Here is a 9,389-nt window from a genome sequence, read left to right as displayed (position 1 = left end):
TTGGGGTTGGGGAAAGCTAAGGGAAGTTCCAAAAGGATTTCATATGCTAAAGAAGACTCACAGTATCCTGGAAGTCTTGTTATGGTCAAGCTAAGGTAGGTCATCCCTCTAGCAAAGCATTAACATTAAGACAGTTGGGAGTTTCCTGGAGGAAGGTCATACTCCGCCTGCCTCAAGTATTTGTCAGTGGGCTGCAGGTTATAAGGACATTTACTTTTTTAAAAAAAAAAATTATTGTTATGTTAATCACCATACATTACATTATTAGTTTTTGATGTAGTGTTCCATGATTCATTGTTTGCATATAACACCCAGTGCTCCATTCAGTACGTGCCCTCTTTAATACCCATCACCAGGCTAACCCATCCCCCCACCCCCCTCCCCTCTAGAACCCTCAGTTTGTTTTTCAGAGTCCATCGTCTCTCATAGTTCGTCTCCCCCTCCGATTCCCCCCCTTCATTCTTCCCTTCCTGCTATCTTCTTTTTTTTTTTAACATATATTGTATTATTTGTTTCAGAGGTACAGATCTGTGACATTTACTTTTATCTACATTTCCTTCTGCCTTTGTTTCCCACATTATTCCCTCAGAACAGTTTTGACCCTTAAATCTTTAAGGTTGCTGAGGGTGGAAGGTCTTCTCTTCTGTAACTTCTTCCTGCTAAATAGGGGCGTAGAGATGTCTGTGCCTATGGGTCAACCTTGGTCAGTTGGGGAATTATTCTTTATAGGAGTTACCAAAGGCAGAGGCAGCCAGTCCAAGGTAGGCAATATATGTGAACCTCCTTGAGTAGAAAGGATCGTTTGTCAGCTGGAAGTTATGGCAGTGACAAAGTCTTGGCACCAGGCAGGGAGACACCAGAAAAGACAACAAAATAAGATTAATATTATAAAGAGAAAAGAAAAGCCTGAATAAAAGACCTTTGATAGTTGACCATAATTTTCCTCCCGTCCAGGAGTTTTAACCAACCACTAAAAGAAAGAGAGAGATCGTTTAAAGCGCCAATTTGAATATGCATGTCAGTTAGAAACCCAGAAATATTTTTGTGGTAATCTGGAATGTATGTGCAGCATTCTGTTTTTATGATAGCACCTTGTGCAACAGTTAAAACATCTAATGCCATTCTCTTTCATAGAATTGCTTTACACTTTGTGTCATTTCGGTATTTAATAGAGAAATGCTATTTTGAGTGTCATTTAGGGCTTTGACTGTGTACTTATGAAGAGTTTCCATGTGCCAAATGACATCCCCCAGACCTAAAGAAGGAATAAAGGTGGTTGCTAGGTGGTCATACCAAATGAACACAGAACGTGTCAACCATCATTTTAAATTTGGAAGGTTGGCTGGGTTGGTAAATGGCTTTAATAATGCGTCCGTGCATCCAAGGAAAACCCAGAGTACAGCGGCCTATCCATCCTGGGAAAAGCCATGGCCACAAGATAGAGCCGGTTGGATCCCGTTAGGAGCCAGTTGTCTAATTCTGGGCCTCCTTGAATTGCAGTCAGGATATCAAAGCTATTCGGTTTTGGAGGGCCACCTTTTGAATTTGTGCGTGAATGCATGGCAAGCTTAGTTAATGGTGGTCACTGTATGCTTTGCTAATGCCTCTACTGGCAATTTTACATCAGTAGAGGTGGCTTCTAAGATAAATATTACTAAGGAATAAAACCATCATGAAGCCCTCTTTGTTTGAAGTCTAGCCTTAACAATATCCTAATCACAAGGAATTCCTGGCAAGTGGGACAAAACTTGTCTCAGGAGTTAAGGGGATCCCCAAGTGCATCATCTAATCCAGTGATAGGGAAAATGGGGCCATCCATTATCTCCACAGGATAATAAGCACAAAGATTGTCTATACATGAGCTGTTGTGGCAGTTTCTCTTAAGTTTATCTCAAGTTGTCCAGTGTCCGTTTTTAGGACTTTTAGGAAAAAGGCAGTTTTAGTTTTTAATGACTTTTAAGTCAAGAGAATGGAGTTCCAAGTAGATTGGAAACCTTAGTTGGAGAGCTGTAGTCAAATGTTTGAGGAAACCAGAAGAATTCAGGATCTAATCTGGTTTATAAGAAATAGTATTAAAAGTTAATATTTACAGGGGCGCCTGAGTGGCTCAGTCGTTAAGCGTCTGCCTTCGGCTCAGGGCATGATCCCGGGGTCCTGGAATAGAGCCCTGCATCGGGCTCCCTGCTCGGTGGGAAGCCTGCTTCTCCCTCTCCCACTCCCCCTGCTTGTGTTCCCTCTTTCGCTGTGTCTCTCTCTGTCAAATAAATAAATAAAATCTTAAAAAAAAACAAAAAAGTTAATATTTACAAAGATGTGTTATTGAAACATTTTTTCTCTATAATAACCCTCATTTTTAATCAGTAGCAAATCAAGACTAAATTTATTTGAAAAACAAGTCCAGTTTATCACATCATGATCCCGGGGTCCTGGGATGAGCCATGCATAAGGTTCCCTGCTCAGTGGCGAGTCTATTTCTCCTCCTGGCCCTCCCCCTCCCCCTGCTCATGCTTGCATGCTCTCTCCCCCCCAAATAAATAAATAAAATCTTTAAAAAAGAAAAACAAGTCCAGTTTTAACAAACTTAACCTAATTATTTATATAAGCTCAGCAAGAATAGTGGATTGATCATATAGATCTTCCAAATTTGCTTTCCTGGAACTTTTTTTTTTTAAGATTTTATTTATTTGCTAGAGAGAGAGAGAGAGTGAGAGCACAAGCAGGGGGAGCGGCAGGCAGAGGGAGAGCAGGCTCCCCACCGAGCAAGGAGCCCGATGCGGGACTCAATCCCAGGACCCTGGGATCATGACCTGAGCCGAAGGCAGACACTTAACCAACTGAGCCATCCAGGCATCCCTTTGCTGGAACTTTTCATAAGGAATCTGGATTGAACAGATTCTTATTGAACTTATGCAAATGACTATAATTGCCATAGAAGAAAGACTACTTACCAAGACCTTTTGAATTTCAGAGGGTTCAGGTAGGGAGAAAAGTTAAAGGCTTCATTTTGTTCACAGAGGAATATTTTATCTTCTTTTTGTATATCATGGAATTCTTAAAAGAAACTTTCCTTAATCTGGAAGAGCAAACTTTAGGGAACCAATAGTGTTTCAAACAAAAGTCACAAAAATTATAATCTTACTAAGTTTAGTTTAGTTATTTTAAAGATATCGAATACCTAGTTGTCAAAAGCCCTTTTTATGAATCTCCTTGAAGATGAAATACACTTCACAAGAGAATAAGAACAATAACTATAGATGACAAAGAGACTCAAAAATGAACATGGTTAAAGATCTGATGAGGTTACAATATAGCCGGCAAGGAAATCCGGTTATTTTTGTGCCACACAACTCTTCAACAATCAGAATAGCAAGTGATGACCTTATACCAGAACATATTAAAACTTTAGGAATTGCATACAATCTCTAGAATAGTTATAGCATTTACCCAAATGGAACCTAAGGCTTAGTATTGTTTGTTTGACAGTGCTTTTCAAGTAACTTAACATACCAAATAAACAAGCCCCGTCCAAAAAGACTCCATTTACAATTTAAATCTTGAGGAAGTTTGTTTAAATCCCTCAGGAAAGGGGCGCCTGGGTGGCTCAGTCGTTAAGCGTCTGCCTTCGGCGCAGGTCATGATCCTGGGGTCCTGGGGTCCTGGGGTCCTGGGGTCCTGGGATCGAGCCCCTCGTCAGGCTCCCTGCTCAGCGGGAAGCCTGCTTCTCCCTCTTCCACTCCCCCTGCTTGTGTTCCCTCTCTCACTGTCTCTGTCAAATAAATAAAATAAAATCTTTAAAAAAAAAAATTCCTCAGGAAATTTTACAGCACATGCCTAAATAGGATTACAGATCATTATAAAACTAAAAATTGGGGGCGCCTGGGTGGCTCAGATGGTTGAGCGTCTGCCTTCGGCTCAGGTCATGATCCCGGGGTCCTGGGATCGAGTCCCGCATCAGGCTCCCTGCTCCTTGGGAGCCTGCTTCTCCCTCTGCCTCTCTCTCTCTCTCTCTCTCTGTCTGTCTCTCATGAATAAATGAATAAAATCTTTAAAAAAAAAATAAAAAAATAAAAAAATAAAACTAAAAATTTATTTAACCAAGGTGACAGTAAGAGATTCCAAAGACACATATGTAGAGTTATATAGTTGTTAGCAAAATTTAGCTCTTTTAATATTGAGAAATTTTAAGTAATCAAAGACCTGAGAAAGACAAAACATAGAAACTGCTTTTTTTCTGGGCAGAAAAAAGGGGAAAAAAAACCTCTGTTTACATTTTATTTTTGAGAGCAGACCAATAATCCAAGAAAACTTTGTTTTTTGAACAGAGAGAAAAGCAGACTTTTAATCTTATACCAGTGTACTTTTAAAAAAAGATTTATTCATTTGAGAGAGAGAGAGAGTGTGCATGAGCAGGGGGTTGGGGGTGGTGGAACAGGGGAAGGGAGAGACAGAAAACTTCAGACTCCCTGCTGAGCACTGAGCCTAATGCAGGGCTCCATCATACAATGCTGTGATCATGACCATGACGGGAGCTGAAATCAATAGCCAGCCACTCAACGGACTCAGCCACCTAGGCGGCCCCCCAGTGTACTTTTTAGAGTCCGTTAATTTTAACTTTAGTCCATCCTAAATACGTATAAAATTCCTTTCCAAAGATTTCCCTTCACAAACCTTCTACAACTTTCTTTTGTATTTAGATTTTGTCCCAAGCCATTTCTCTCCAAACAACCATTCTCATTTTAGGACAAAATTACCTTTTACCTTCAACAAAAAATGTATTCCCATTTCTTATATTTTTCTTACATATCTCCGGCTTTCCTTTTTTTTCCCCCAAGAACTTTCCTTTTTTTTTTTTGTTAAAGATTTTATTTATTTATTTATTTGTCAGAGAGAGAGAGAGAGAGAGAGAGAGCGCGCGCGCACAAGCGGGGGGAGGGGCAGAGGGAGAAGCGGACTCCACGCTGAGCAAGGAGCCTGATGTGGGACTGATCCCCAGACCCTGGGATCATAACCTGAGCTGAAGGCGGACTGAGCCACCCAGGTGCCCCTCAGGCTTTCCTATATACAGAGTTGCTTCCCTTATTTGCATTAGTCTTAATTACATGTAGTAGAATTTTAACTCTTAGAAACCTTAGTCTCCAGTGAAAACTAAGTAGTAACCAATTATAAACTGTTACACGAGAATTCTTTAGATGGCAAATTTGTGAATCAGTTAAGCACAAAGCTTATTTTCCAACAGACTCAAATATTGTTTCTCTGCAATAAGTCAAAAGCACAAACCTATGCTCAGTAATGAAAGCTTTAGCACTTTATTCTATTTGAAAAAGACCTACATGTCCAACGAATTTACAAGACCAGTGCTCTAACCCCTGAGCTATGGAGCCAACCACTCCAACGAATTTAATCCCATTTGTCATCCAAGCAAAACTTTAAAGTTTCAGGTTACTAAAGACTTTGAAAGCTATCTTAACAATTATCCGTGAAAACTTTGAGACAGACAAAATTAACCATTATTTCTTTTAAGATTTTTTTTTTTTTAAAGATTTTATTTATTTATTCATGACAGACAGAGAGAGAAGCAGAGGGAGAAGCAGGCTCCCAAGGAGCAGGGAGCCCGATGCGGGACTCGATCCCAGGACCCTGGGATCATGACCTGAGCCGAAGGCAGACGCTTAACCATCTGAGCCACCCAGGCTCCCCTCTTTTAAGATTTTATTTGAGAGCGGGGCGCCTGGGTGGCTCAGTTGGTTAAGCGACTGCCTTCGGCTCAGGTCATGATCCTGGAGTCCCAGGATCGAGTCCCGCATCAGGCTCCCTGCTCGGCAGGGAGTCTGCTTCTCCCTCTGATCCTCTTCCCTCTCGTGCTCTCTATCTCTCATTCTCTCTCTCTCAAATAAATAAATAAAATCTTTAAAAAAAAAAAAAAGATTTTATTTGAGAGCACATGCACATGCGTGAGCACGTGCAGGGACGTGCTCACATGTGCAGTGGGGAGGACCAGAGGGAGAGGGAGAAGCAGATTCCCCACTGAGCAGGGACCCTGACATGGGGCTCAATCCCAGGACCCTGAGATCATGACCTGAGCTGAAAGGCAGATGCTTAACCGACTGAGCCACCCAGGCATCCCAAAAGTAACCATTATCTTAAGTCATCTTTTTGCTGACAAATTGCAACAGAGACAACACGAGCTTATTTGACCTTCAGTAAACCTTGGTAGAATAAAAGTTTCATATTTAATGCTGACAACTCTAAAGACATGTCTATCTTAATTAAACCAACAAACTTAAATTAGTTTAAATACTGAATTAGGTTCCACCTGGATCTTCTTTTAAAAGTCAGTCAGCTTATTTCCCATTGTCAATTTTTACCTGAGACACTGGTAGGGAAATCTGAAGTGGCCGGTGTTAGGTCCAGGGGCTCCTCTTCTTAGCTCCTTGACATCAAGGGTAGAAGGAGCCAGTGGTACCAGAGGCACCGAGGATGGTCTAAAAAGAAGCCAGTTATGCAGGCCGCACCCAAGGTGGGGGAGACAGGTGAAGTGCTGCCAGAAGGCAGAGACGGGGTTCCTGGTTCTAAACCCGGTCAGGTTGGGCAGATGAGCAGATGCCATGTGTTTTTTGTTGTTGTTTTTCCACCAAAGTGGAAATAAGCAGTCCATGTCAGCCTGGAGAAGACAGAATTTCCCTGAAACAAAGTTTTGGCAGCTGTTTGGTAATATTCCTTAAAGTCCTGTCCCGAGGTGGGCTAACCACAATTGGCTCTAATTATAGCCATTAACCCCTGGGAAATGAGGGAGAAGCCCCCACATCTATTAGGATGAACAGTGAGAGAGAGTCAGTGTCCCCTTCATCAGGGATGGCCTGTGTTTCCTCCAGCAACCTGGGTTTATTCAGTGGCCTATTTAGATCATTATCATCCAGTATATCAGGAGGGAGTTCACATTCTGCAAGAGGCCCTTCGGTTGGGGTCCTGATATGGAGCACCAAAGGACTGGACCTAGGAGGGCACCTCTGTCCATTTGCCCTGTTTCCTGCAGAAGAGACCTGATATGTCCTACTGAGGCCATGTAGTATTACAGGAGATCAATCCTCTTTTAAATTTTGCAATCGGAATGGTTTCCAGTGGGTTAAAAGGCATCCCAAGGGAGAATCCTTGGGGCCCTGAAGAAGCTCCCCTGCTCCTTGGGAACTGAAGAAGAGAGAAAGTCCATTACCAAAAAGGCTAACTCCCTGGGTGACGTCCCACACAGGATATGTCAGAGGCTCCAGGTGTCAAAAGTGAGTGGAGGCATCCCTCAAATGAAAATTGCTACCTGCCTTGTCATGAAGGCAGGCCTGCTATAAAAGGACCAGTAGGAGGGATGCTAGCATCCCACTTCTCCATTGCATTCTAGGCCTGGCATATGGACTGAGTAACCTGCCATTTTTTAACCCATGGAAATCATTAGAAAAGTTTTACAAGGGAAAATTACCCAATTTTGTAGTTTAGTTAGTAGAGAACATTGACAGAAAACGGTAAAGACAGAAATCCACCATGATCTAAGCAATATTCCAACACATGTAGTCTTTACAGCCAACTTCTCTAGGAAGTGGTCCCCGGTTGGGTTTTAATTCAATTGGATACTGGTTTCAGCCAGCTCTGGGTGAAGGCCTCATGGCCAGAAGCAGCTAGACCAGAGTTGTGGAGGGGATCACATTAGACCAATGAGGAGGAAACCTCACACGGGAATCTTCGGATCGGCAGCTGTCTAGTCACTTAGGTGACTGTCCCGTGCCCTAGACAGACAACTCTGTATAAGGATAGGAATAAAGAGAAAGCATCAAGTTTCTGCGTCTTACTACAATCCTGGCCAGAGTACTAACTTCCAGCCAAAAGGCAGGCTTTTTTCCTCCCCGTAGAGTAGCCACAGGCTAGAGGACTGCAGCCTGAGCGAGCCACATGGAAGTGTTCCAATAAGACCATACTGCTTGAAAAGCCCCTGAAATGAGAGTAAAGGAAGAGGAGAGAAAGTGCTCATCAAGTTAGCACCGAGGTTCAGAGTCCAGATGAAAAGACTCAAAGCCCCACATTGGGCACCCAATGATGTAGTTTCTGAGTAGTGTGGTGTTGGGATCCCGCCTGAGCCAACAGCCAAGAAAGAATTCTTGAGAGGTCTTTGGTGCAAAAACAGTGATTTTATTAAAGCATGGGGACAGAACCTCTGGGCGGAAAGAGCTGCTACCCCAGGATTGTGAAGGGCAACTGATTATATACTTTGGGGTTGGGGAAACTGAAGCTAAGGGGCATTCCAAAAGGATTTTCCAATGCTGAAGAAGACTCACAGCATCCTGGAGGCCTTGCCATTGTCAAGCTAAGGTAGTTTTTCCCTCTAGCAAAGCATTAACGTTAAGACAGTTGGGAGTTTCCTGGAGGAACGTTATATTCCACCTGCCTCAAGTATTTGTCAGGCTTCAGGTTAGAAGGTATTTAATTTTATCTACATTTCCTTCTGCCTTTTTGTCCTACATCGCTTTTACATGCCTTTATTATAGCTTAGGGTAAATATTAAGAAGATAGGAGTGGTACTCCCACTTACATAAGGGGCATAAGTTATAGGGAAATAACCCAGGTTCAAGACTTCAGGAACTGAACCTCTGGCAAGAAGCCTGGAAAATAAAAGACACATGAGTACCCTCTAGGGAGCCTTCTTCTGTGTCTGCAGTCAGCAGGGGCCCTTCTTGGCCTTCCATGATGCCATTACCTTATCACTGTCACTGCATGTGGCACCTATACTGTATTATAATCACCTCTTTTGAGAGTCTGACTTGCCTCACCAGATTCTGAGCTTCTGAAGGTATAAGTGTGCCTGATTCATCCTTGCATCACCAGTACCTAGCACTCAGTAACCTCCCAAGAAATATTTACAATGGATGAAGGTTAAGTGTGAAGGGGTGTGATCTTTTCCTCCAGCTGGCCAGCTAGGGCCAAGCATCCCCCTTTTCACACCCTCAGAACACCCTCTTCCTTTTTTTTTCTTTAAAATTTTTTATTGTATTGTTAATCACCATACATTACATCATTAGTTTGTGATGTAGTGTTCCATGATTCATTGCTTGTGCATAACACCCAGTGCTCCACGCAGAACGTGTCCTCCTTAATACCCATCACCAGGCTAACCCATCCCCCCACCCCCTCCCCTCTAGAACCCTCAGTTTGTTTTTCAGAGTCCATCGTCTCTCATGGTTCGTCTCCCCCTCTGATTTACCCCCCTTCATTCTTCCCCTCCTGCTATCTTTTTTTCTTAACATATATTGCATTATTTGTTTCAGAGGTACAGATCTGTGATTCAACAGTCTTACACAATTCACAGCGCTCACCATAGCACATACCCTCCCCAATGTCTATCACCCAGC

The sequence above is a fragment of the Zalophus californianus genome, chromosome 14, assembly GCF_009762305.2.
Source record: "Zalophus californianus isolate mZalCal1 chromosome 14, mZalCal1.pri.v2, whole genome shotgun sequence".
Classification (NCBI taxonomy): domain Eukaryota; kingdom Metazoa; phylum Chordata; class Mammalia; order Carnivora; family Otariidae; genus Zalophus; species Zalophus californianus.
Note: the sequence above shows the minus strand (reverse complement) of the source record.